At 45.3% G+C, this 23,192-nt stretch overlaps 1 protein-coding gene across 4 annotated transcripts in view; it reads right to left on the bottom strand.

The window, feature by feature from the left end:
- Positions 1-23,192, bottom strand: part of LOC137538047 (inositol-trisphosphate 3-kinase B-like) — a 426,334-nt gene that overhangs the window by 150,082 nt on the left and 253,060 nt on the right. The window contains exon 1 of one of the 4 annotated variants that reach the window (XM_068259989.1): positions 12,805-12,876. The exons of the other annotated variants lie outside the window; for them this stretch is intronic. The gene's annotated coding sequence lies outside the window, so the exon portion shown is untranslated. Of the gene's footprint in view, positions 1-12,804; positions 12,877-23,192 lie in introns of those variants that run through there. 4 annotated transcript variants of the gene reach the window in all.

The raw sequence follows: 23,192 nt of genomic DNA, 5'->3' as shown, positions 1-23,192 counted from the left end.
TGTCAGCACTATATAAATACACTAGCTGATGAATAGATTTGCTATATAAATATACTAGCTAACTGATGGTGCACTAGCCTGTGAGGGGCAACACGTGTAGATGCTATCTCACTGGATCTGCCATCTCTTTGACTACTTCAGCTGCATAGATAAAGCATTGGTTTATTAACCTTTGCAATAAAAAAAACAATTAAAAGGGAACACAGCCAAGCTGTAAGTAGGATTGGCACTATATGTACATATGTTTATCATATCACATCACTTCAAGTATGCTTTAAGTACTTCCTTCCAAAAAGAGGCTTCCCTTCTTCCCTGTGGTATAGCCTTGGTCTTCTGATCAGCCACACAGGTACCCAGCATGTGGCTTCTCACGAATATAAGCTGCTGACAACCCATAAGGGTGGAGAGGGCATGGCACACTAAAGAGGCCTGCAGTTGATAGAGGAGGTGCACCCCTGAACAATAAGGCGTCTTCTCTTAAAAATAACATGCAGCTATAGAAGTTACACGTTCACTTTGTCTTGCTTGCCTCTGCTACACAGTCAATGTGTCCCTGCATTTTGTCCAAACAAGTCCTTGATGTGATCAGAACAGCATATTTGGAAAATTTCACATAACAATACACACAACTCTACAGAGCAAAACAACAATTATCTTTGTATATAATACCGATTCAATAAACATATTAGCTTAAAAAGAGCCATCAGTTTTTTCCAGGAGCTGGCAGAAGGGATGGCAAATTAAATTGGAGATGCAGCAGAAAGAAGCCTGGAAGGGATGTACTAGCGGTAAACCAGTGAAAGGAAAACATGAAGGGCAAACTGAAGGAGACTTGTGATCACAGAAAACAAAAGTTTGCTTTCTTAAAACAGAAAGTATTTGTGATAATTCAGGTTGGAGTGAGCTCCGAGATGTCTCCCAGTGCATCACTGCTGAATATATGCAAATTAACCATTGTTGCCCTTAGAAGCTAAACACACCTCCAGATCCGCTGGAATGCAATAATGTGTCAGCTTGTAATTAGTACAGAACCATAATAATCCAACAGTGCATGCCATGGATTAATTTGGCTCTATGGAGTAGGACTTAAAAAAACCCAGAGATACAGACTAACCAACAGGGCTCATGGTGAACCAGAACTCATTGGAGTGAGTAAGGGGCTACAATGATACAAAAAGCCCCCTTACTGAAATGCATGGAAAACAAAAGTTTGCTTTCTTAAAACAGAAAGTATCCAATTGGAGCTTGGAGCTCCGAGATGTCTCCCAGTGCATCACTGCTGAATCACAGATGTCTCTAAGAGGAAAAAACGAATAGAGGGAGGAGGGGCATGTGGAGCTTCTGTCAGTGTCGGACTGGGAGGTGAAAAACTGAGGAAATCCACCTGCTGGCCAAGCAGCAGTAACCCTGTGTTATCACTCCCAATAGAAACCTGCAGCAAGCCCTCGCTGTGAGCAGCAACATCTGATTACTGCTGCTTGGCCAGCAACAGCAAGTGGATTTCCTCAGCTTTTCCAGCTCCCAGTCCGACACTGGCTGCTGTGCTAAAATAAGGACTCTCTGAAAGAAAAATGAACAGTAGGTAAGACGTTTTCACAGATGGGAATTAATGTCCAAAAAACAGAAAGAAACAAAGCTTAACCACTTCGGGACCAGCACCCTCTGCCCCCTTAAGGACCAGAGGGTGCTGGTCCAGTAAACTGCCGCTTCCCGACGAATCGCTGCTAAAATCCGCCGCTCCCACCGGTCACGTCGCTCTGTCCCCGCCGCAAGCTGCTCTCTCTGCCGTCGCTATGACGGCAGAGCGCTGTGCGCCGCTCAGGAGCCGCTTTCATTGGCTCCTGACCCTGTCACTCCATGTAAGCCAATGGGAACGGCTTACATGAATGACAGGGCCAGGAGCCAATGAAAACAGCTCCTGCCCAGCTCACAGTGCTCTGCCGTCATAGAGGCGGCAGGGCAGCACATTGCGGCTGGGACAGAGCAGCGACAGCGGCGGGGACGGGCGGGGGCGCGCGGTCAATGGGACGTAGAGATTATGTCCGGTCAGAACCGCAGCGCCCCCTGCCCGCCGTAGATTTATACTGCGGCGGTCCGCAGGTAGTTAAACGAGTAAACTGTTGTTGTCAACATTGTTAAGTGTGTTTATTGGCTGACAAAGTCTGAAATAATAATGTCATCAAGGTTTCCCCATTTGTCTTAACTGGTCCAAATCTCTAGAATTCTGACACCAGTAATTAGCAGCTGCTGAATGTAGGACAGTGGTGTAAGTATGCTGTTACAGTGAAAAGCATTGTGATTGTTGAGTATGTTGTGCGGCCCTCTGAGGGACAGTTAGTGACATGGCTCTATACAGCACTGTGGAAGATGTCAGTGCTTTATAAATAACTAAATAAATAATAATTTACATTTGTCCATCAGTAATGTCATCTGTGCAAAAATCACAAATTACCCCAGCTCACAATACAGATTCTAAAGGAGCTGTCACTACACTATACATCATCAAATTGATCTGAAAATCTCTTAAGGGTCGTACACACGTTCAACTTTTCCGCCCAACTATCGTTCCAACTTCTTGTTTTGGAATTTAGTTGGGTGTGTGTATGGGCAGAAAATGACTAGACAACCAATAATAGGTGCTTTGCCCGATCCATCAGGCCGATCAACCGCCCAACTATCGTGCAGCTTGGCCACGTGTGTACAAGTCATATGAATTACTTGTTTTTTTTAAATGCAGATATGGTTGCGCACAGTATTTTAAACGAGTTGGTCAGTGCGTGTGTACGTACTTGTCGTGAAAACAACAAGTCGTGTAACTCATCAGTTGGTGCACTTGGTCGTGCATTTGTACGCACATGTGTACGCACCTTTAGGTAAAGAGAATTCCGTCTGCTATGCCTACAGATCTGCTCAGGGAATCCTGCAAAACAAACACCCTGTGCTGTGTTTGCTCAGGTTTATTAACTCTAGTTAGTGTTAAAAAAAAACGATCTGGGAAGCTTATGCAGCAGTGATACGCTTCTGCATTATGTAATTGATAACTTTAATAGCAAAACACAGTCTGTTGAACCTTTCAATAACTTTGTCCTTACAGGTTTTTACTCCATGGCTAATTTTTTAGAACATAGAAGAAACTTTGACTCTATTTCCACTTTAAGGGCTGGTGCACACCGAGCGGCTTTTTCAGCGTTTCTGCAGCCGCTTGCGGCTTCGGATCCGCTTGGTCAATGTATCTCAATAGGGTGGTGCACACCAGAGCGGGAGGCGTTTTGCAGAAACGAAAAATGCCGGGGTGAGGCATTTTTTGGATTTCGGATGCGTTTCTGCCTCAATGTTAAGTATAGGAAAAACGCAAACCGCTCTGAAAAACGCCTGTTCAGAGCGGTTTTGCCAGCGTTTTTGTTACAGAAGCTGTTCAGTAACAGCTTTACTGTAACAATATATGAAATGTACTATACTGAAATCCGCTGCAGCAATCCGCAAAACGCTAGCAAAACGCCATAGAAAAATAAGAAAAAGCTTTTCAAAATCTGCTAGCATTTTGCGGATCTGCTAGCGGTTTTTGGTGTGCACCGGGCCTAACTGATTATAGAATACCTGCGTTGGTTAAGCAGATAAATGTTGGACACGTGATGTAATTCTTCCTCAAAGCCATTTAAATACCGTACAAATTAATTCTATTACATTTGGGGCTAGAAAGATCAAGATGTCCTCTTGGTGAGGGATGGTGAAACATACAATGCAATTTTTTATGTTAATATTATGCAAATGGATAAACTTTAAAACTGCTGTTGTATTTGTTTTGACCATTTTCAAACTGTACAGATTAATCAGGGGCGTAGCTAGAAGTCCCTGGGCCCCCCTGCAAGAATTTCAGTGGCCCCCCCTCCCCCCTGGGGCCCGCTCATGGGCCCTTTTTGGGGGGGGCAGGAGGGGTCGCAGCATGAGGGGAGAGCTTTGCACATCAGCGGGGAGGGGGGATGGTCTCCCCCTCCCTCACCTCGGGCTCTCCCCTCTGCGCTCCCCTCCTGCATCTAAGTGGAAGCAGCGGCGGTGGCAGCTATAATTACCTCCATTCACCACCGGAGGTCTCCGATCTGCAAGGGCTTCACATTACTTCCTTTTTAACAGGAAGTAATGTGACGCCCTTGCAGATCGGCGACCTCTGGGGTGAATGGAGGTAATTATAGCTGCCACTGCCGCCGTTGCTGCCACTTAGATAGATGCAGGAGGGGAGTGTGCTGAGGGGAGAGCCCGAGGTGAGGGGCCATCCCCCCTTCCCGATGATGTGCAAAGCTCTCCCCTCATGCTGCGACCCTTCCTGCCCCCCCAAAACGGCCATGAGAGGGCCCTGGGGGCAGGGGCTGCTTCCCCTATTGTTATGCCAGTGGATTCATATAAAATTAGCATAAAATGTGCATCAACTTGGAATTATTTGTAACTCTTTGATCATTCTTGTTCTTGCTAGCCTGATTTTTGACTGCCAATAATACTACCGTTGCATATTCTTTGTAAGTGTGACATTTGCTGAAGTTAACATGAGTCTCTGTGATAGTAGACACACAGAGAGTAAAAACCAGGGCTGTGGAGTCAGTACAAAAATCATCTCACTCCAACATCGACTCCTCAGTTTCTGATTCCACAGACTCCTTGACTCCAACTTGCATATACCAATCTAGTTGATAAGTATGTAACATAAAAGGCATTTCATCACTGCCAAAGCTTAGAAATTTTAAAGCTACAGTCAGGTCCACAAATGCTGGGACATCAAAACAATTCTAACATTTTTGGCTCTATAAACAACCAAAATGGATTTGAAATGATATGAATATGATATGCTTTAACTGCAGACTATCAGCTTTAATTTGAGGGTATTTACATCCAAATCAGGTGAATAGTAATTACAATAGTTTGCATATGTGCCTGCTATTAAATTCTTGCTGGAGAATCTGTCACTTGATTTAAAGAGACACCGAAGTGTCTTTTTTTTACCTTATTTTATTATTCAGCCAGCTTCAGCAGTAAATTCCAAGCAGATTTGCCGCATTCCTGCAGCAAAAGGAGTTACTTATGCCTAAAAAATAGCCCAGCAAAGTTCCGGGGCTCACAGATCTTCCTTCCTGGTAGAGGCAGAGCTGTGTGCAGTAGCTCTGCCTCTTATCCAGTCAATCTCCGCTGATCTCCACCTCTCCCTGCCCCTCTCAGTCTTCTTTTACTGAGAGGGGCAGAGAGAGGCGGAGATTGACTGGATAGGGGGCAGAGCTACTGCACACAGCTCTGCCTCCCCCCGGCAGCAACATCTACGACTTGCAAAGTCATACAACTTTGCTGTCCTATTTCAGGGGCACAGTGTCAGACTGGGAGTTGAAAAACTGAGGAAATCCACCTGTTGGCCAAGCAGCAGTAACTCTGTGTTATCACTCCCAATAGAAACCTGCAGCAAGTCTTCACTGTGAGCAGCAACACCTGATTACTGCTGCTTGGCCAGCAAGTGGATTTCCTCAGCTTTTCCACCTCCCAGTCCGACACTGCAGGGGCATAAATCACTTGTTCTGCCGCGGGAATGCAGCGAATCCGCTTGGAATTGACTGCTGAAGCTGTGTCTCTATAACATCATCCAGATACACAGATTGCTTACTCACAACTTTACCTCATTTTCTTTCTTCCTTTCATATTGAAAGCTTACAAGGGCAGGGTTCTCTCCACCGTTGTTTCTTGTCATTGCTGTATATTTTGTTAGACACTGTATTAGTTATTGCCACATTCATCTTGTATACCACCTCTGTATTATGCACCCATGTTTGTAACTTACGTTGTACAATGCTACAGAAAATGATAGCACTATATATTTACATCAAACCTGAACTAAAAATTAAAAGTCAAAATAAACATACACACCAGGGCTGTGGAGTCGGTACAAAAATCTTCTGACTCCAACTCCGACTCCTCAGTTTATGAAACCAACAATTATGGCTCTGACTCCTCGACTCCGACTCCTTAGTCTAATACTTACCAGGGCTGTGAATTTTACACAAAATCATCTGACTCCAACTCCCGACTCCTCAGTTTATGAAATCACCGACTCCAACTCCGACTCTGGGTACCCAAAATTGCTCCGACTCCGACTCCTCGACTCCGACTCCACAGCCCTGATACACACATCATACTTACCTCCTGTGTAGTCTGCTCATTAATCTCATTCTCTTCTCCTGCGTCCTGTTTGTCCCGTGTTTACTGGAATTATCCGTCCTCCATTTTGAAAAAATGTCCATTACCATATAACATCTTCCTGGTCAGCCCAGTATTAGGGCAGATTCACGCTACAAGAGGTTTTTAAACACTAGAGATTTGAAAAGCTCTTGCTAATGCAATGCTATGGCAGATTTTTACAAAATCACATCGCTTCATATTGAACACACACACAGGAAAACATTAGCAAGAGCTTTTAAAATCACCAAGTGCTTAGAAAAGCTCTTGTAGTATGAACAAGCCCTAAACTAAACTGTCATATTGCCCAGTTAAGCCATAGGGAAACAAGTACATTACCTTGCTCATCAGTAATCCTTTCAGTTATAACTGACAGCAACTTGTATATAACTGACAGCAACTGATATAATGTTGATGATGATAATCAAAATATTAATGAAAGAAATAATAAACAGAAGCGGTAGAAGGAAAAGAAGAATGAAGAAAGGTTCTGATTATGTAATTATTAACACATACTCAGTTTCTTTCGCTCAAGTTTGTTTTAAGGGAAGTCAGTTGTTAACTGAAGAGCAGACAAACATTTTGTTGCCTTTCATGATAAAGATCGTCTCATGAATGGCCAGTGTGAATGTACGCATAGTCTACAGTAAGAGACCTATATTAAAAGGCCATAGTATTATCAAATAGCATCAGTGTTTGCCCTCCCAATCTCCTCTCCCTCTCCTCTCCCATTTCAGATCTCCGCTACAATGTGGGTTGGCTCTGAGCCAGCGGGAATAGGAAAATGTAAGGTTCCCACAGGCACTCTGTGTGTGTCCTCAACTGTCACGCCAGGCATGGCAAATCCAATGATGTTGGCAGGGATCACAGCTGGTGGATATCCAGGTAGGGGGAAGTACTGGTGCTTATTTTAGCACAGAGGTGTAAGTAAACACAGAGAATGGCACCATTATCCCTGAAAATGTATGGCTGGGATCAGCAGGTGCACAGAGCCTGGTATAGCCAAGACATGTCAGCTGTAATGTGTCAGTAAAACAAGCTGTGCATTGCAGGAAATCATGATCTAACTCAGTTCCTGCACACAATCAGCCTGTCTGAGAGCGCTAATCAAACACAGCAAGTAAAGAAGAATGCAATGCCAAAGTACAAACACTAAATTGCCATCTCAAAATGTAACTAGGGGACAAATATCCCTGTTGTTCTAATGAAAGCTACTAGCACAGACTAATAAATGGGATTTGTTTTTAAAAAAATATGTATCATGGCTGCAGAAAGACCCATAAGTAGCCAATGTGCAGACAACTTCTGTTCTGTCGCACAATACAAAGTCCAGCCTGACTGTCCATCCTACCGCTAACCAGCGTGGAAGCCTAGACTGGACAGGGTGGAGCATTTTCCCAATGTGGTACTGACGTCTTACCAAGAAAAACTAGGTCAGTACAAATCAGCACTGCCTTTGAAACGTTCCCGATTTAAGCAGATGCTGTGCATGATGGGCCGGGTGGGAATTATTTGTCTCACCATTCCTACTTGAAGAGTTAGACGTTTTCATGCTACATTATTATTACAGATGATAGATATGATAGAGGCCTTCATATTGAGTCATTACAGCTCTATTGGCACTGTCGCTGATGTTAGGAAACACATATTGCTACAGAATGTGTTGTTTTGTTTGTTCTAATAATAAAAGCTTTATAAATGGTTCGTGTTTTACACTAGAGGTAAGTCAACCTGTACGGTAACTTCTTCTTAAACAGTTTTTAAGTATTTTATACTTTTTGGGCACATCTACTACTGTACCTCTTAAGTCACCCCTATTGGGGTGAGTACAGAAGAGTACAGAAGAGTACAGCCACCTGAATACACCACCGACATCCTGAGTGGGGACAGGAAATCCCCCATAAGCGCTGGTTGCTGGTCATAGCAATCCTGGTTTGTGAGTATCTGCAAACCACGATTAGTTTATACGCCCAAATACTTTATCTACTGCACTATATTTGGCTCCCAGTGTCTCTTGTTTTCTTTTTTGTTTCTGGAAAGGTTCCATCACTTGAGAACATTCTCCTGTATCCTGAATTCTGGGATTACTTGTCTGCCCCGGGATAAGGCACACAATAGCTGCAAGGTTATGGAAACTGGAGCTGAGTAGTGGAGGGCTCTTGCCAAGTGTCACCATTTAAAGTGACCCTAATGTAAGCAAAATCAGAGGTTGCTAACTGGATGCCTAAATGGTACAGCACTTCTACAGACAGGAGCAGATGAAAGTGGAAGGAAGGTTAAAGTGAATTAAAGAGGAACTTTAGTGAAAAGAGCAACAACAACAAAAAATCAATACATTGCAAAGTGAGACGTTTAAAAATAGGACCGAGATCAAGAAATGATTGCTATTCGACATGTAATTTGTTCATATTTTTTGATCCACAATCAGCCTGCATGTAATCAGCTTTACTGCTGGCAGACATGAAAAAAAGACATAACTAACTGCCATTATCTATAACCACACCCCCTAACAATATGATAGGCTAAAAGGTTGTTTTTTCTATAGATCTACACGTGCACAGAGAGAGATACTGGTTGCTTGGCAGTTGGAAACATACATTATTTCCCACAATGCATCAAGGCTCCCACAGTGTGATGTCAGGACTTAGGTTCTGACATTACACTGTGGGAGGGGTTTCACCACAGTATCAGCCATACAGACAGGGCCGGATTTGTACTCTTTACCGCCCAAGGCCACTGTCAGCAGCCGCCTCCCTTCTAGTATAGGAAGATCGTTGACCCTTCCCTCTACAATAGGCAGCCGGATGACCCTTCCCTCCTCCTCTAGTTTTGATAGCCTGATGACCCCCCCCCCCCCCCTTCCCTCTAGTATAGGTGGACTGATGACCCCTCCCCCCTTCCATTTAGTATAAGATGCCAGATGTCACTCCCCCTTATGTATAGATAGCATGATGACCCCCCCCCCCTCACTCCAGTATAGGTAGCCAGGTGACTCTTCCTGCCCCCACCCCAGTATAGTCTGCTGCCCACCCGCCCTTGATCATGTGGTGCCCTAGGCCATGGCCTATGCGGCCTTGCCTTAAATCCGGCCCTGCATACAGACATACAAAGAATTGTATGGGCAGTGAGTTCACGTACAGAATTATTCTGCAATGTAACAGACATAGTGTGAATGCACCCTAAGGTAAACCACAATCTATACCTCATGTACACACAAATTGGTTTCCCAGCAAATGCAGAGGCTTTTATAGTGGCAACATGAACACTACATAAATGGGACCTTCTGTGGGTGAACACTAGTAACGACCAATGGAAGTTAGGAATTATATAAGGCCACACTGATCCTCAAACTAAATGGGAGACTACCAAATAGTAGGATATTTCTATGGAGGAACACTTGCCATCAGTATAAATAGAGGCGTCATGGGGGTACAATGAAGATCAGCACAAGTTAGGGCTTCTGTGAAGGAACACTGGCCACCAATGTAGGTGAGGACAAATAAAAGTAGACACTGAACATAAACATAAGCGGGGGCCGATAGGAATGAACACTGGACCTCATTACAAACCACTAAGGCCCATTTCCAACGTGATTATTTATATGCATTTCACATAATTTTTGCACACATATATCAGTTAATCATGCTTAAAAAATTGTAAAGTTGTGTCAGTTTTAAACAAAATATGAAAAAAGAGAATACCTGCTGCACTAGTTCATGTCCATCTCAGGCTGGTTTCACATTGATCGCATTGCACCGCAACATTAAAAACTGCCTTCTGAGATTACCACAGCAATGTGCGATCATCTTACTTCTGGCTGCAAGCCGAGCAAGAAGTGAGGCTACCAGCGCTTACCATCTGTGGCGGAAATCGTAAGTGCACGGAAGGGTATTGTTAAAATACGCTTCCACGAATGCGCAACTTGTATGTGAGCAGCGAACAGTTTAAAATAGCTGCAACGCCATAGACTTACAAGACGTCCAGTCGCCGCACATGCTGGCCACTAAAGCGTGGATGCTCCAGCGTTGAGGATTTCCAGCGCATCACACTGCGCAAGTATATAATGCTCCAGAGACTTTTATTGGTGTATCGCTACGCTGCGGCAAAACAGGGTAACACAATGCACCAGTGTGAAAGGGGCCTCAGAGACTTACTGCTGCCTGCTCACTTCCAGACAGCCTGAACCATTTTCCAGTCCACAGAGGCAGTCAGGGGGTACAGCTGTGAGCTGAGGCCACACCTGCCTGCTGACTCATAGCCTATCAGTAAGCATGGCTTCAGACAGACAATGGGGAAACGGTCACTATCATATTTTACAATAATAAAAAAAAAGTAATGCACAATTCATTTAAAATATTCTTCTACAGGATTCATATAAGAAAATAGCTTGTGAACTTGGACTTTAATTGATTCACGCTGTGGGTTTCCCCTGGCTAGTTCTTCCTCACGAGTGACATCACCGTCTTAAGGTCTGAGTCACACTGGTAATACATCACTAGCAAGGATTGGTGGCTGAAGGGCTGTAAATCAGAGCCACTTGCTCCTCCATCACTTCATAAAACGCTGTTAGCACTCAGCAGCTAGCAAGTGAGCTGCAAAATGCTCTGATCACGAACAGCAGCTATTACAATAATAGCAGCATCATTCAGGAGATTCTTTGCAAGCAATTTGTCAGTGGTGAAATAATCACTTGTGTGACACCAACCCAATTATACAGACGCATGCTAGGAAACACGAGCAAAGGAATATACCTGGAAATAGGGCGCATATGTGACATAATATACAGTGAAAGCATTCTCCCTATGTAAACTGTAATTACAATAATAAAATATTGATATCACTTTAAATATTTTTATAGAAAAAAGCATGCCCTTAGCACAAATGTGTTCCCTAGCAGAGCTGCATCATTATCCCTGTAGCCTCTCCAGGTTCTGTACTGCATGGTATTTCACAACTCATTGGCTACCAGTACGGTGTGTGCATTGCCGAGCCTGGTGCTAAGGGAAGAGAGCAGTCAATATGGAGGAAATGCTGATGGACCAGGAGCTGGGAACATAATATAGGTGGAAGGTAAGTGTGGGTCTTGGGCAGCTTCACAAACCCCTAGAAATGGCTCTGGCTGATGCCACCCCCGTTTCAACCTGCAGGTAAGTGGCAGAATATTAGTGGGCCTATGAGAGTAGACGGGTGCTTAGCAGCTTAGCAGTGGGGATGCTAGAGATCATGGGTCCCATAGCAAGAACTTTCATGGGACCATAAGATGTAGGCATTCTTGAGCAATGCTCAATGGCCAATTTAAATTCTCACGAGATCTACACTGCGATCTACACTGCATGTAGTCCATGGGCAGTTAGACAAATTCATAGGGTGGAGGAAAGTTAATGGTGAATACATCAAGTACCACCTGAGCCCCCTCTGCTCCAGGGCTGCTATGGCTATTGCTACACCCTTGGTGCATTGTGTTAATATTGGAGATAGGCTGCGTTCACACATAAATCTGTACAGTTCCATTTCAGTCCTGTCCTGTCAGTTTTGCATCAGTTTTCTAAGTGTGAACTTTTTAAGTGTGAACCTAGTCATAGAAAACTGATACATAACTGACAGGACAGGAACAGAGCTGTACACCCATTATGTGTGAACCCAGCCATAGAAAAACTGACACAAAACTTATCTGTAACTGACAGAACAGGAACAGAACTGTACACCTTTTATGTGTGATCCCAGCCATAGAAAACTGATGCAAACTGACAGGACAGCCTGGAACGGAACTGTACACATTTTATGTGAGCTCCCAGCCTAAAGAGTTATCTGCAGAGAGTGAGCGCGCACAATTTTACTATGGACGCAATGCCTAGTAGAGCAGCCACACAACTGCAGTTGTGTTAAAGTTTTTGCTGCTAGTACTTGCACACGACAGCTAACTTTTTAATTAAACCAAGTTTGCAGGATCACTTATGTTCTTCCATAGTACACAGTCCAAAGCAGGTGTTAAATCAGCCTCAATGTGTATAAAAATGTTGAGAATTATTTGGCCAGCTATCATTACAAAGAAAAGGTCCCCATTGTACCTAAAGAAGTCTGCCAACAGCAACCTCATGCAAGCAGTTTATCCAAGTCTAGGAAAGTTCTCCTGTGCATGTTTGTGGCTCACATTAAAACTTTGCAGAACTAGGAAACTAGTCGTCACAAGACAAATATAATCTACAGCAGCTCGTCTGCAAATCTAACATAATTCTGATGCAACCTTGTTACTCCTTGCTGCTTTTGCAATAGGCAAAACAATCATAAAGTAGACTGACAAGACACAAGAACCCCAGGGATTCCCCAGCTTATGCCATTGTAGATCACAGAATGTTCTATCACCTGCAGCTGGGCACATCCTCCCCCTCCACATTCTTGCACCAGTCTCCCCATCTCATTCCATTGCCTGCAGGTACCAGTGTGCCTCCCCTGTACCAGCTCTGTACTTTGTAAGAACTCGCTCGAACTAACTGGCGGCATCATTTGTAAAAAGAGAGTCTCTTACTATTCAACTTCCTATAAGATTCTTCCCTCAACCTGTGGCATGCTGTGTCCCAATCCCAACGCAGAGCTTACCCAGTCCGCACGGTTTCCCAGCCCTTCTTTCGTCCGGGGGCTCCAAATACTTTTTATGCTAGCAGAGATAGGCGGAGATAGGCTGGAGAGGAGCGTCCAGGGGAGGTGATAAAATACTTCAGATACAGCAATAAAAAAGCGAACATATGCTGCCTCCTGCTGGTAATTATTACAATGACACTACACACATAAGTACAAACTGACGGTACACCTAGCTATTTGTGATGATTTCCAGTCTCCAGACGTTTCCAGTCTCCTGTAGTACTGTACTGTGAACAGCTTCATCGCTTCAGTTTAGTAGAGGAAGTTGCTTGTTGCTTGCCCTTCATACAGGAGGCTGAATGTGCTAAACCCACCATCTCACAGCTGCTGCAAGGCTCCTGCTGGGCGCTGGGAAATGCACATTACAGGTAACCTGCTGTAGGGTTCTGGGATATGCTGGGCACTAGAAAATGCACAATATAGATAACCTGCATGCGCAGTATAGGTAACCTGCTGCTGGGTGCTGGGATATGCTGGGCACTCGAAAATGCCCAATATAGGTAACCTGCATGCGCAGTATAGGTAACCTGCTGCTGGGTGTTGGGATATGCTGGGCACTAGAAAATGCACAATATAGGTAACCTGCTGGGAAATGCGCAGTATAGGTAACCTGCTGGGAAATGTGCAGTATAGGTAACCTGCTGGGAAATGTGCAGTATAGGTAACCTGCTGCTGGGTGTTGGGATATGCTGGGCACTAGAAAATGCACAATATAGGTAACCTGCTGGGAAATGCGCAGTATAGGTAACCTGCTGGGAAATGTGCAGTATAGGTAACCTGCTGGGAAATGTGCAGTATAGGTAACCTGCTGGGAAATGCGCAGTATAGGTAACCTGCTGGGAAATGCGCAGTATAGGTAACCTGCTGGGAAATGTGCAGTATAGGTAACCTGCTGGGAAATGTGCAGTATAGGTAACCTGCTGGGAAATGTGCAGTATAGGTAACCTGCTTGGAAATGCGCAGTATAGGTATCCTGCTGGGAAATGCGCAGTATAGGTAACCTGCTGGGAAATGCGCAGTATAGGTAACCTGCTGGGAAATGCGCAGTATAGGTAACCTGCTGGGAAATGCGCAGTATAGGTAACCTGCTGGGAAATGTGCAGTATAGGTAACCTGCTGGGAAATGCGCAGTATAGGTAACCTGCTGGGAAATGCGCAGTATAGGTAACCTGCTGGGAAATGTGCAGTATAGGTAACCTGCTTGGAAATGCGCAGTATAGGTATCCTGCTGGGAAATGCGCAGTATAGGTAACCTGCTGGGAAATGCGCAGTATAGGTAACCTGCTGGGAAATGCGCAGTATAGGTAACCTGCTGGGAAATGCGCAGTATAGGTCACACAAAAATGTTTCATTGCTAAAGCCCTAAGGAATGCAGGTAAAAGGGACTCTTTGCAAGACCACCAGGAGGTAAGATAACAGGAGGCAGGCAAAAAGGGCACCTGACATTTGGGTGCTGTTGGGTGCTGCCATAGACTGTAATGTGAATTACGGCTCTAGCGGTGCTCAGATGCTCTAAAGCAGCTGAACGGCGTTGGAGGAAAAGTAACAGTGAGGACTTCATCTCATCTTATCTCATATAAAATAGCCTTGAACAACTTCAGAAATGCACTTTATGTGGCAAAACCTTTCTTCCCTAATATCCACCCATTTACACAATCCAAAATGCTTGTTCAGCACCTTCAACTCCATTCTTCATCCCCCTACTAACCCTAGGTGCACAGTCTTTACCTCTAGACAACAATTGTTTGCTCCTTCCTTGTTCTGTCACATGGAAGGGTCAGACTGTTACCACTGAAGCTTTCGTTGACTCCGGTTCAGCGGCTAACTTTATAGATTACGAGTTTGCAAAGAAATTGGGCATTCCTATACTCCCATTGGACCAACCGATTTTGGTCATTGCTGTAGATGACTCTCCTCTGCAGAGTAGACATCCTTTGTCCCGTACTCCAAATTTAAAATTCAGTGTTGGGGTACTGCATGAGGAGAATCTGCAATTTCTGGTCTTGCGTATGGCAACCTCCACCGTCATTCTTGGCATGCCTTGGTTACAACTTCACTCCCCTCAGATAGACTGGGTTTCAGGTCAGCTAACGAGCTGGTCGTCCCATTGTTATCATCATTGTTTAGCGAAAGTAACCATGGGTAGTACCAGCATTCAGGTTAAAGGTGTGCCAAAACAATACGCAGAATTTGCTGACGTTTTCTGTCCCAAGTCAGCAGATAAACTTCCTCCCCACCGTAGCTTCGATTGTCCCATTGATTTGAGATCTGGTTGTATGCCTCCCAGGGGTCACCTCTATAATCTGTCTAGGCCTGAGAAACTAGCTATGCAGGAATACATCAGAGAAAACTCGGCTAAAGGGTTCATCCGCCCCTCCCGTTCACCAGCAGGGGCAGGATTCTTTTTCGTAAAAAAGAAAGATGGAGGGCTTCGTCCTTGCATTGATTATAGAGGCTTAAACAAAATCACGGTGAAAAATCGATACCCTTTACCTTTAATTGACGATTTGTTCACTCAGGTGACCAACGTCAAGATTTTCTCAAAGCTAGATCTGAGAGGGGCATACAATCTGGTGCGTATCAGAAATGGTGACGAATGGAAGACAGCCTTTAACACGCCCGACGGGCATTACGATAACCTAGTGATGCCCTTCGGGTTGTGTAATGCCCCGGCTGTCTTCCAGGAGTTAATTAACGAGGGAAGTGCTGGGGAAGTTTGTCCTAGTCTATCTGGACGATATACTGATCTTTTCATCCAATCTTTCTGAACATCGCAGACATGTTAGGTTTGTGCTAGAAAAGTTAAGACAGAATCAGCTTTACGCCAAACTGGAGAAATCTTCGAAGTGACCTCGGTTGGGGTACATTATCTCCACCTCTGGTCTCTCAATGGATCCAGGGAAGGTTTCCGCTGTCCTGGAGTGGCCTCAGCCTGTTGGACTGAAGGCACTCCAGAGATTTCTGGGCTTTGCCAACTACTACAGAAGGTTCAAAAAGGGGTACTCTACCATCATCTCGCCCCTCACCAGTCTCACCAAGAAAGGGGCTGATACTCATCACTGGTCAACTGAGGCTCATACCGCTTTTTCCACACTAAAAAAACTGTTCTGTTCAGCACCTATACTGAGACATGTTGATGTCACCTTTCCCTTTATTGTGGAGGTTGATGCTTCAGAGGTGGGCGTAGGAGCTGTATTGTCTCAGAGGTCGGGTTTGCAGGGCAAACTCCACCCATGTGCCTATTTTTCACGTAGATTTTCACCCGCAGAGAAAAACTACGACATAGGCAATCGGGAACTTTTGGCCATCAGGTTAGCCTTTGAGGAATGGCGACACTGGTTAGAAGGTGTAGAACACACTATCACAGTTTATACAGATCATAAGAATCTGGGGTACATAGAGGGTGCTAAGAGACTTAGTCCCCGTCAGGCCAGGTGGCCCCTCTTCTTTGCAAGATTCAGATTTGTAATTACATATACCCTTGGTAGTAAAAACATCAAAGCCGATGCCTTATCCAGGTGTTGTGAACCTGAGACAGTACAGACCTCAGCCCCTGAGACCATCCTACCTCAGAAGGTAGTTCTGGCAGCCACTGAGACTTGGAGGGATTGGACAGTCACTCTGAGTCCTTACCAACAGGATGTTCCAGAGAGGAAGCCTGATGGGGTCATGTTTGTGCCACTGCCTTTCCGCTTACAACTCTTACAACTGTTCCATTCTCACAAGAATGCTGGTCATCCCGGGGCCACCAGAACTCAGGATTTGTTGGCCAGATGTGCATGGTGGCCTACATTAGCAACAGATTGTAAGGAATTTGTAAGAGAGTGTGCAGTGTGTGCAAGGAGTAAACCCTCTCGTCAGGCTCCTGTTGGCACCTTACAGCCTTTGCCAGTCCCGAGTGAACCATGGACCCATGTTTCCATGGATTTTGTGGGTGAGCTCCCTCGGTCTGTGGGCAAGACGGTCATTTGAGTGGTAGTGGACAGATTCAGTAAGATGGCTCATTTTGTCCTTTTGAAAGGACTCCCCTCGGCCCAGGAATTGGCTGATCTCTTCATCCTGCACATTTTCCGGCTGCATGGCATTCCGGAGAATGTAGTGTCAGATCGGGGAGTCCAATTTGTTTCAAAGTTTTGGAAAGCCTTCTGCCATCAGTTAGACATGGATCTTGCATTTTCATCAGGCTACCACCCACAGACCAACGGCCAGACCGAGAGAGTTAACCAATCTCTGGAACAATTCCTCAGGTGTTATGTTGCAGATGCGCAATCCGATTGGGTAAAATTTTTGCTGTTTGCGGAATTTGCGCACAACAACCTGAAAAGCTCCTCTTCTGGATTTTCCCCATTTCAGGTAGTGTCAGGAAGATCACCTAAGTTTGCTCCTTTGCCGGTCACATCTACACTGTTTCCAGCTCTGGAAGATTGGCAGCGGGCTCTAAAGGAGATTTGGGGAATGGTTAAGAGGAATCTGGGGAAAGCTTTTCAAATCCAGAAAAGACAGGCAGATAAAAGACGGTCCGTAGAGTGGAAGTTCTCTCCAGGAGATTTGGTGTGGGTATCCACTCGACATTTGGCCTTGAAACAACTGTCACCCAAACTGGGTCCTAGATTTATAGGACCATTTCCAGTGGCCAAGAAAATCAATAATGTCACTTACGCGATTGATCTTCCAGCCAGTATGAAAGGTGTGAGATCATTCCATGTGTCTCTTTTAAAGCCAGCAGTGCACGTGGATTCCTCTTCCCCCCCCCCCCCTTCCTCTGTTAGTGGATGATAAACCAGAGTATGAAATTGAAAAGATCCTGGACTCTCGCTTAGTGCAGAACTCAGTGCAGTATCTGGTCCACTGGAAAGGATATGGCATGGAGGAAAGATCTTGGGTGCCAGATTCCTGCATGCATACGGAGGAGTTAAAAAAGGAGTTTCATGACTTACATCCTGGGAAGCCTGGTGGGAAGTGTCCGGAGTCCATTCCTCGGGGGGGGGGGGGGTACTGTAATGGATGGCGGAGACACCGCCGCGCGGTCTGACAGCGGTTCAGACCGGCAGTTTCTCCGCAGCAGCAGCGTGCGCCTGTTTTGTCTGAGCCTAGTAGTGCACACAGATGGAGAGCTACGCGCGCGCAAGCTAACAGGCAAGTCCTTTATGCCAATAGGAGAGGGAGATTTGCATATTATCATTGAAGTTCCCTCTCAGGTCCGCTCTGGGGCCCCTCCCATACAGGAAGGGGGTATTTAAAGGTGTTTGTCTTGTCACAATTTTTATGGCTTTGAGCAGTTTGATAAAGGTGTAAACCGAAACAGCAGTCTGTCACTGCTGCCACTTTGATGCTATTAAAAGAGCTTTGATACAAGACAGCGGTGCCGGTCCTTTCTGTTTTATCTGGACTGCACTTCCCAGGAGGCACTGGGGAGAGACCTTGGGCACACTGCATACTCTTTTTTTGGAAACGGTGCTCCCTCTCTTTTGTTTATGTGAATAGGAGAGGGATCAGCTGATCGGGATGATCAGCTGATCCCAGCGCAGCAGGTGATTGGCTGGATGGGACTGGGCGGCGCTGAGGAGCGCTCTGCTATATATACTTCTTCCCTGTCAGTTGCCGGTTGTCTGCCGTTACGAATGCTTACGCGTTAGCACTCAGACCATAGTCAGATCCTTCAGTGTGGTTGAACCAGGTGGACCTGGGAATCCACACTTAGCCAGATTACTGTGTATTATTGTGTTATACTCCAGACTAGTTCCAGGGTGTTGAGACCACGGACCTCACACCCAAGACTAGGGATACTGTGTATTATTGTGTTATACTCCAGACTAGTTCCAGGGTGTTGAGACCACGGACCTCACACCCAAGACTAGGGATACTGTGTATTATTGTGTTATTCTCCAGACTAGTTCCAGGGTGTTGAGACCACGGACCTCACATCCAAGACTAGGGATACTGTGTTATTATTGAGTTATCCACCAGACTAGTTCCAGGGTGTTGAGACCACAGACCTCACACCCAAGACTAGGTTTATGTTTGATATCTGTTATGACCTATTGCTTTCCTGACCCTCCTTCTGCTCTCTGATTCGGTACTTACGCACATCTGATTACTTGTTGCCAACCCGGTCTGTCCCTGGTTACTGTATCAGTCTTTTTGTCTTTGTACCTTATCTGCTCGTGTGTTGCCGACCCAGCCTGACCGACCTCTCTTACTGTCTGCAGAGACTCCCTGTCTCTTTAAGGGACCTCTCTGCAATCCAGTCAGGGACTCCATCTCTTAGGTGTTCCTTAGACTGCAGTAGAGTCTGATTCCCAGCAGTCAGGGAATCACTGTCTCATATACTGTCAAACCAAACTCTTACACATTGTCAGGTGTCCAGAGGTTAGTTATACTTGTATTATTGGTGATTCTGCAGATCATCAATAATCAGGTATATATCTGTATTCTTGGTGATACTGCAGATCACCAATAATCAGATTCTCTCTGTGTGCCGACACCGATCGTTACAATATCACTGGAAGAGGTTAGATGCTCTATCTCAAACACTATTGATGCACTACTCTGCCTTTACTGAGGAAGCACAAGAGAGGAGATCTAGGAGTGGGAAGGAGTAAAGAGGTTTGGCCCCCTTCCCTGTGTCCCTTCCTAAACTACACCTAGAGGCTTTTTTGGGGGAGGGGGGAGTATGCTTGCCACTCTTCTTATGGAGGCTGATATGCTGGCCAGTGGCTACACTTCTTATTGGGCATCATATGCTGGCCATGCTTGTTGTTGGGGGTCATATGCTGGCCATGCTTGTTGTTGGGGGTCATATGCTGGCCATGCTTGTTGTTGGGGGTCATATGCTGGCCATGCTTGTTATGGGGGGGGGGGGTGGAGAGATATGCTGGTCACACTAGTTATGAGTAAGCAGAGAGATATGCTGAACACACTTGTTATGGAGGTAAGGAAAAGGTGGCTATGATTCCTATGCCACCTTTTCCTTACCTCCATAACTTCCTTAGAAATATTAGAAATGCAGGTCAGGGGGGATTGATGGCTAAACTTGTACAGAGGTGAAAGAGGAGTTATGGTGGCTGCATGACAATTATTATTGGCTCAGACAGCGGACCAATGGGGAGCACCGGCTTCAGATTTAAAGATGCTTGGCCCGGGCTCCTATGTGCACAGTAATTACAGTGACAGATACATTGTAATTACGCAACGGAACTTGCGGTGAGAGGCGTCGGGTAATTAGCGGTGGTATGTATATTTACAGGGGTGTCTGGCAGAGCTACTTTGGGGGCTTCCAAGATGTGCAGTGACCCGCTGGGGAGCTCTAGGCGTCTCCTTCTTAAAGGAGACTCCCAGATGCAGCGGCGGAAGATGGCGTGCTGAAGGACCTCACTCCCCATCGCTCGGTAAAAGGGTGCATCGTTCAGACTCTACCCTGAGAAATGCTCCCTAACGATCGGCCATCGTGCGAAGCAAATGGGCAATAGGATTTGCCGGTAATCCTCGCGCGATGACAAGGTGATAAGTAGCTCGCATCTGCAAGCTGCTTATCACCTGGAATAGAATATGGCCCTGTATGTGTCCCTAATTTGTACTTAATTTGCTAGCAAGTGTCATGCTTTACACATTTTTTTTAATCATTCAGTATCTTTCAGCCCCAAAAAAGCAAAGCCGGTTGTTTTGGCACCCAGCGCCAAGAGCCGAAACTGGGCGCCCCATAGCAGTAATTTTGTGCTGTGCTGGGCACATAAAGGTAATTTGAATTACATCTCCATCTGAGTTGCGACAACTCGGAAGGGGAATAGCATTTAACGGTGCCGGTCAGCCCAACACAGGGGCGACGTGTACATACGTATGTAAAAAAAAGTCCTGCACTGACTTCAATCGCAGCCACCAATCCACACTTTTTCTCCTAAGTTTTCTCCTTGGAGATCACTTTTCATCTTTTGTTTAAAATAACATTTTAGCATTTTGCAATTGAAAACGTACTAAAAAGAAATAAAAACTGTACTGTCAAAATTATTCTGAATATGTTCTTGCTTGTTGGTGGATTATTCAATAAAATCATGTTTTCCTACTTTTTATATGCCATACGGTTATCATATTTTCATTTGTGCATAAGTATTATTATTCATTTAGAAATTAGAAGTTCCCAAAAGTACAGTTTTTTGCTTTGGAAAGCTGACTTTGCATTTTATTCATAACTGGTTTTATTCATTATGTATTGAAGGCAAGGAGTTTTGAATCAGGACGATACCATTTATTGGCTAACTTAGAGATGAAAAAAACAGTGAGCTTTCGGCTTATAAAAAGCCTTCGTCGGACTGGTTCCTGACAAAAACTGAAAAACACAGCTTATATACACTGACATACAAAGGAGAAACATTCTTTAGCAGACATAAATGTAATTAGATGCCTTAACTGTTACTAAGGAGGCTTTCCCAGGCATTCTGGCTAAATTGATAAGTGTAAAGATCCGCTCCTCTCGGTCTGAGGCGAAGACAGAGGTAGTGTCAGCTGATAGGATAGTCAGCTGACACTTAGCAGGGGTTTTATTTAAATAATAGCTTCTGACCCTGCCTGGGATTGAACCCTGGTCTCCCATGTCAGAGGTGGTGAGCTTGACCACTGTACTGTGGCTGATACTGTCAGAAAGGTTTGCTGGACAGTACTGGGTGGGTCAGCTTACCTGTTGTGGTCCTCTGTATCAGCTGATCTCATTGTCAGCTGATTGATGCCTGCGTGTGATTGGCTGTTGTGTGCATGTGGCTGGCCACTGATTGGTTGCATGTAGTATTTAAGCCTGCTGAGTGCTTCCTGTCATTGCCCGTGATAGCGTTAGCTAGTCTAGCTGCGATTTTCTTTGGTGGAACCTTTTTTCTAATTGGATTACTCGGATGTTGACCATTGCCTGATTTTGGACCTTCCTTTGCTTGCTGCCTGAACTGACCCCAGATACTCTCGACTACTCTCTTGCCTGATCCTTCTGTACCACAAATCTCGGATACCTGTCAATATCTTGCGCCCTAAAGGCCTGGGTGTAACCGAAGTCAGATAGGTGTTGTCTCTCACCTCCCGTTCAAGCGGGGATGCGCCCAGGGCCGGATTTGTACTTTTTACCGCCCAAGGCCAACTATACCGTCTGTATGGTTGTTATCTCTGTGTGACCCAATGAGAATTCTCCTTACTCTCCATCATTGGATGTCACAGACAATAACTATTTTAGTAATATGCGTATAGATATGTTATGTTTGCCATCTCTTTAATGATGGACCCATTGTGTCACCATGAGAGTTAGGCTGAGGTGTACCTGCAGGACAGAGCTTACAGGTCTTGCAGGGATGACAAAAGTACAGGACAAATAGTTCAAAGGTTAAAGCTGTACTTGTAGATAGGGATGGCTCCATAGAACAGCTTTACTGCCCCTCACTGAGCCGCCCCTAAATTTCTGGTGCCCTAGGCCATGGCCTAGGTGGCCTTGCCAGAAATCCGGCCCTGGACGCGCCACACAAGGTGAAGACGGCGGAGGTAGATTGGAACATTGAGGCTGATTCGTGGGTGGATAGGTTGTCAGACCTTACATTATCATGGGCCATACCTAACTATTACTATTATTATTATCATGGAGGAGCTCCAATGCCAGATCTTGTTGCTTACAGGAGCCGTTAACCAGCTCACAGAACGGGGAAATACCCTGCAAAACCTGCAAGCCAATCTGCCAGCTCAACCTGTGGACAATGCTGGGCCTCTTCCTGCTCCGGCCTCGGGAACTTCTACAGAACCGAAGCTACTACTTCCAGAAAAAATGTTCAGGTGCCAGGAGTCAGTTTAGTAACTTCACGAACTCTTGTCAAATGTATTTTCGCGCCAGACCAATTGCCTCTGGTTCAGAAACTCAACGTGTGGCTCTTATCATATCACTTCTCCAAGGAGATCCCCAATCCTGGGCCTTTGGTTTACCACAGGGGCATATGGCTCTTTCTTCTGTTGATGAGTTTTTTAAGGCCATGGCAGTATTACTCGGATCCTGATCTCTCCACTACCGCTGTTCAGAAGTTAAGAGATTTGAGACAAGGCCGCAGACCTGCTGAGGAATATGCTGCAGAATTCCGCAGGTGGTCAGTCTCTACCAACTGGAATGATCCTGCGTTACTTGATCAATTTCTGCTTGGTCTTTCCGAGACTGTAAAAGATATTTTAGTCAGTCATCCAGTTCCTGAAACGCTTGAAGATGCTATCACCCTTGCCATCCGGGTAGACCGGAGAATCCGGCAGCGACGTCAGGGAAGAGTTTCTTTTCCTATGGTCCCTTCGGTCCCTCAAGTCACTTCACCTCCTGAAGAACTGATGCAACTTGGTTTCTC

The sequence above is a fragment of the Hyperolius riggenbachi genome, chromosome 11 (genome assembly GCF_040937935.1).
Source record: "Hyperolius riggenbachi isolate aHypRig1 chromosome 11, aHypRig1.pri, whole genome shotgun sequence".
NCBI lineage: Eukaryota > Metazoa > Chordata > Amphibia > Anura > Hyperoliidae > Hyperolius > Hyperolius riggenbachi.
Note: the sequence above shows the minus strand (reverse complement) of the source record. Positions and strands in the feature narration are given on the sequence as shown.